The 6,000-nt window shown below is 41.4% G+C and overlaps 1 protein-coding gene across 1 annotated transcript in view; it reads left to right on the top strand.

Annotated features, from left to right (window-relative positions):
- The first annotated feature begins 5,192 nt into the window (after nucleotides 1-5,192).
- Nucleotides 5,193-6,000, top strand: part of LOC124129055 (elongation of very long chain fatty acids protein 2-like) — a 35,534-nt gene continuing 34,726 nt past the window's right edge. The window contains exon 1 of the mRNA XM_048400625.1: nucleotides 5,193-5,357. The gene's annotated coding sequence lies outside the window, so the exon portion shown is untranslated. The remainder of the gene's footprint in view (nucleotides 5,358-6,000) is intronic.

The following is a 6,000-nucleotide window of genomic DNA, read 5'->3' as shown; positions in this document are numbered from 1 at the left end:
AAGATAAACTCCATGTCGTGTTGGTATGTCCGGCTTATAACCATTTACGTGTTAAATATCTTCCAACTTATTATTATTATCAACCAAATATGTACAAATTTATCAACTTGTTGAACATGGTTGATTATGATAAGTTACTTAAGCTCTGTATTTTCCTTGATAAAGTCTTTAAAATAAGAAATAATATGAATGTATTGTAAAACATACTAGAATCATGTTAGTGGCGCCGTATCATTATATTGTCCCATATTTTACACATGTTGTACTGTTGGCCTCATGGCCATTTATGCGAATAAATGACTTGAAATGACTTGACAAAGAGATCCGATTCAGGGGGTTTCCCAGCTTCATCTGCGGACTTGTCCGTACTCAGATTATTGATGGCGTCCGTGACCTTCTCTTTCAGTGATCTCACCTGACAGGAGTTCATCCGAAAAGGGTGAATCATTACAGAACAGAAAAGCAGTTCTCCACAACACAATCTAACTCATTATTATCAGTACCCTGTAAGGGATTAAGAAGATCTCTAAAGTAAATCAGCGGGTCACTTGGAGATATAGAACTTCTCAGTGGATGTCGCTGTATGGCCTTTTTCACTGTCTTCCACTGTTTACAATCACTGTGTTTAGCAGTGGCATTGATTTCTTCATTTAAATGTAAGTCATACTTAAATTTCTTTTTGTTGCAACATTTCTTTAACCCATCTTTGGCTGATATGTACTGCTTTAAGTTTGAATCACACTTACAACTTCTAAATTTATTCAAAAGTCTGTATTTCTCGGACTTCAAAAACACGCACTCCTTATAAAACCACGGAGTCTGATAGCTTTGTCTACCTGAAGTTCCTATAGAGGAACAGCTGACTTTGCACAGCAGCGTATGATATCTGTGACCTTACATACTGCAGCATTTACGTTTTGATCTACCAACAATATATATTCTTCAAACATCACTTTACAATTATCTTCGCTGAGATACTTAACATTAGATGAAAACTGTTCTGAAGATAATATATATTTAGGAACATAGGGTAAATTAACAGAAGCAGTTCTTTCCTTGTAGACTCCACTAGTAACAATATCCTTGAAACTGCATACTGCAGGTAAGTGATCAGACTCTGCACAGTGCATCTGACATATCTAATACATTTGGAAATAACTCAGTAGATACAATGAAATAATCGACAACGCTGCAGCCTGTATTGGAGATGAAGGTAAAGTTGCCAGTGCTATCCAGTACAGATCTCCCAGTTACAATATGTTCACCAAATAGCTTACAGAAGTCTAATAGACTTCTACCAAAATTATTAACATTTGCATCAAGAGAATTTCTAATACAACGAAAATAATCTGACTTGTAATCTTCATCTGTGGTTAGGTATTCAATACAATCATCCAAAATATAATCTAATTCACACCCGGTTCTAGCGTTAAAATCGCCAGACAGGATAAACGCACATGTTTCTCCATAGTCATACATAATGTGCATCAGTTGTTGTTCCAAGTGATCAATGCCGTTTCCTTCACTGTTACTGTACATCGGTGAGCATGTTTTTTTAGCTATATAGGGAGCCCTGTGATTGGTCAACTGTCGGCTCTAAGACCTGAACCACTTCGGGCTTTCCTCCCACATGAAGCTGACACATCGTGATATGGAATACTATTCAAAGCGGCGTTAAACCAAAGCAGGGTAACAACAAGTACCATATTTTAACTTTTTGTGGTATGATGCGGCCAGGAGATCTAACCACCGCCCTTCCGCTCACCCTAGCTGACACGCTATCCACTAGACCACGGAGACAGCCAGGGGATTGAACCACCGCCCTTCCGCTCACCCAAGCTGACACGCTATCCACTAGACCACGGAGGCAGCCAGGGGATTGAACCACCGCCCTTCCGCTGACCCTAGCAGACACGCTATCCACTAGACCACGGAGGCAGCCAGGGGATTGAGCCACCGCCCTTCCGCTGACCCAGGCTGACACGCTATCCACTAGACCACGTACCTCTGATTAATAATCCTGGGATCGGATTTACGCGACTAAAGATGGCGTCCTACATCGATTGTAAAGTTGAGAGAATATTGTGAAAGAGATTGAGCTCAGTCGGTTAATACACAAGATAAAAAAGTGCATCATTTTGTCTACTCATTTGGCATAACAAAAAATGTTTTTGATGCATCAATCAGGTGGAAGATATGGAAAGCGTTTCCTTTTGGTGCATATCACGGCCTCTTTATAACTGCAGATACAGAGATGGAGCTCTGTGGAGGATACGTGTCATCAGGGCGCGGACTGTGTTAACATGGAGGTCGTCGTGGGAATGACATTATTTATTTACGACCCATCGACAGCAGATTAGGCGCTAATCAACAACAGATTAAAAGTTAATTAGAACAAGTCAGAGTATATACAAGGATTCGTATCGACCAGGGGAGTGATATATTCCAGAATAAAATAGGTTATGCAGAATGATCTTCTAATGTACAATGGAAAAAAACTTTAGCATAGAGCATCTTCCACGTTCATCAGCAACCCTCGGATCTCTCTAATAAATCTTGCCCATTCATTCCATCTGGGGGGCGGTCGGGTGGCCTAGTGGTTAAAGCGTTCGCTCGTCACGCCGAAGACCCGGGTTCGATTCCCGACATGGGTACAATGTGTGGAGCCCATTTCTTGTGTCCCCCGCCGTGATATTGCTGGAATATTGCTAAAGGTGGCGTAAAAACACACTCACTCACTCATTCCATCTGAAGATGACATATTGAGCCATTTTCGTTTAGCTACAAAGACTGTCAGTAAGAATGTTCAGGATGAGCGGATATTGCTTCTACCCCAAACTCAGAACCAGACTGATTGGCTGAAAACTTTCAAAACAGTTTGTTTCTATGTCAGACGGTGACTACGCCTGTTTCACAAAGAGGCGACAGAGCCGTTTCTACCTCAGCGACTGAATAATTAACGACATTGGAGCTGGTCAGGGTATGACACCAGTGATGCACCCCCAAAACCCCCATACATATGGGAAGCTCAAGTCTACTGAAGTGTCCTACAATCCTTGTCGGTAGTTTGGGAGGAGAGGACTTGACCGTGGAGTGTCTCCCTGTTTGGCGACAGGACTGGACTATTTCAGCGGGTGTGTCAGGCCTTTCAAACATCAATTTATCTGTGTGGAACTCGACAATATCCTCGAGAACAGTCTTCCAATAAACAAGATGTTACACACAGAAACTGTTCACTGTTTCACTGGCATTTTTAGAAGTTAGAAAGCAGCAGTAAAGACAAGCTATTTTTATGACAACTTCTTTATTGATGACAACATCTTTTATTCTTGATTTTTATTTATTTCTAGAATTTAGAAGTTGCCATTCATAAGATACTGTGTCTTTTCAAAGAAACGGACTCAATTTCATACACTGCAGAGCCTCACAATGTTTAAAACTAGTAATCTACATGTACAGTGAATGTGGCCGTGCATATAGGAACCTGGTTTACAACCGGTCCCCTACACTCAAATGTCCGTCGTAAGAGGCAATTAAAAAGATCGAAGGTCAGGCTCCTAGACGAGGCTGATGGCGTGATTTCGTCACCCGACGACGTAGAACAATGCTCATGATTTCACTCACTGGTTTTCCTGAATCAGACTCGTTTATTTATAAGACGGTATATAGCTGGCCTATTTCTGACTGTCGCGGCACACAAACACACAACAACAAAACGTATGATCTCCGCTACATAGCCCGGTGATCCAGCATCCCGGAAATGTACAAATACGTCGTCATATACATACACTGTATGAACAAGGGGCGGTCGGGTAGCCTAGTGGTTAAAGCGTTAGCTCGTCACGCCGAAGACCCGGGTTCGATTCCCGACATTGGTACAATGTGTGAAGCCCATTTCCGGTGTCCCCCGCCGTGATATTGCTGGAATATTGCTAAAAGCGGCGTAAAACCATACTCACTCACTCATTGTATTAACAAACGTGACAGCCGGCGATGATTGACGTCGGACGAAGGTCAGGCTCGGTGACTGCGTGTCATCACATTGCGTGGATTGATGCTCATGGTGTTAATCATTGGATTGTCTGGTCCAGACTTGATTATTTATAGACCGGCGTCATAATATAGCTGGAATACTGCTGAGTGCGGCTACTTTCCAACTTCTAAAAATGCCAGTGAAAAAGTAAACAGTTCCTTTGTGTCATATGTTGGTAATTGAGCAAAGAAACCTATCTAAGTGAGCAGTGAACATGTGTCACTAGGTTTCTGTAGAAACATCTACAGGCCCGTCACTGTTCCACTGTGACGTCTTTTCTAAGCCAACACGGCCACTAGCTGTTATGAAGCTGAGAGCAATATGAATAAAGTTGTACAGGATTGTCAGTCGTCAATTACAAACTTAAAATTATCTAAATATAACGAATATTCGGGCTATACACTATTTTGAAAATACCTGCCTAGCACAAGAAGTATTGCTTGAGTTCATAACACAATCTCTAAAGATTAAAACAACTGTTTTCCATGAGGATTTAATAATCACCGACCATACCATTTACCATTAAAACATAGTGTATATAAGTACATCCAGCTACTGTGAGGACCAAAAAAATGATTTAGCATTAGTGATAAAAAACACAAAAAACAGCGATAGGTTCCACCGATAACACGGGGTGAAACTATATTCGTAGTCACGTGTCAGAACTCTGACAGTTACTGTTAAAGAACGTGACAGGGATATCGATATGTCACACTTGTATATGCATTCGTTTTACGTTTAATCATTGTATTTCCTTAACACTGAACAGTAAACACACAGTGACAGCTTGTAATATCGTTTATCGATTGAAAGATTGTTTCTGAACATTTATTATTCATAACAGAGACCATGCATACACATTATATATGTTGACAAAGAATGACACGCGCCTATTTGTTTGAAAGTAGAAACATTATATTGTTCATGTGATTTTCAAAAGTATTGTGATTGTGATATTGAAGATTCTGTTGGCAAGGTTCAAGGGCGTTCCGGTTGTGTTCAATATAAAGAATGCTGCTGAAACAGTTCCACATCGCCCATTATCCGGATAGAGACGAATCGTTGCCGAGGCCTTCCGAATTTTCCCCAAGAGTCGGATGATTGATGTGACCTTAAATGACCCTCAGCCGATGCGCGTAAGGTCATAATACTCAAAGCTGATTGGACGAAGTTGCCGGTTACTCCATTGAACATCCTCGCATGTGATTCTTGCCATTGAGACAGCGGCAGAATTGACGCTAGTGTTATCACCGCTGGCTGGATATAAGCCTAGTATTCCATTGTCAAACATCCACACACAAGCTCCGTGCGCCTTAACGCAGAGGTAAGATAACAAGATCGAAGAACAATAGCCATTTGCCATTTCTCGACTCATGGATCTTTCTTTCCGCAGAGGAAAATCTATGCGTCTGTAAGTCAGACAGTTCGATGCCGACAGCATGTCTGTTGATATACCGTGCATGATTTAGTTTTCCAGTGTTTGTTAATATTGCCCAGTCATATCGATGGGAATTTCATTTCAACGACCGTCAGCGTTCATGGCCGGATTATTATAATTACATCATCGATACTGTTGTTCGCACGGCCGATGTCTGCGAACATTCAGTGTCATTAAGAGAGTTAGAATCGTGTTCAATGAAGTGCAGTTTGGCTCTTATAATTTATTCTTCAATTCTTCCATTCATGAAATGATCCATTTCCACTGACATAACTGTTTGTAGGTGCTGGTGTTTGCCCCATGGGTACACGACGTCTCTGTTATAAACGTGATAAAGACTTGCCGGCATTGCAGTGGAGCGGTAGATTTCAAGACAACAGGCGTGATACTATCACTGATATCAAGGCGATAGGCCTCTAGGTGAATGTCGTCTGTCGCAACAAACGAAACACGCAATATATCGGCATTGGTAGTTCGGATGGGTTGGTGATGCATGTAGCACAGTTATGACAAATTTAGGTTTCATTGA

This window comes from Haliotis rufescens, unplaced genomic scaffold (assembly GCF_023055435.1).
Source record: "Haliotis rufescens isolate VD_foot unplaced genomic scaffold, xgHalRufe1.0.p SCAF_2, whole genome shotgun sequence".
Taxonomy (NCBI): domain Eukaryota; kingdom Metazoa; phylum Mollusca; class Gastropoda; order Lepetellida; family Haliotidae; genus Haliotis; species Haliotis rufescens.
Note: the sequence above shows the minus strand (reverse complement) of the source record. Positions and strands in the feature narration are given on the sequence as shown.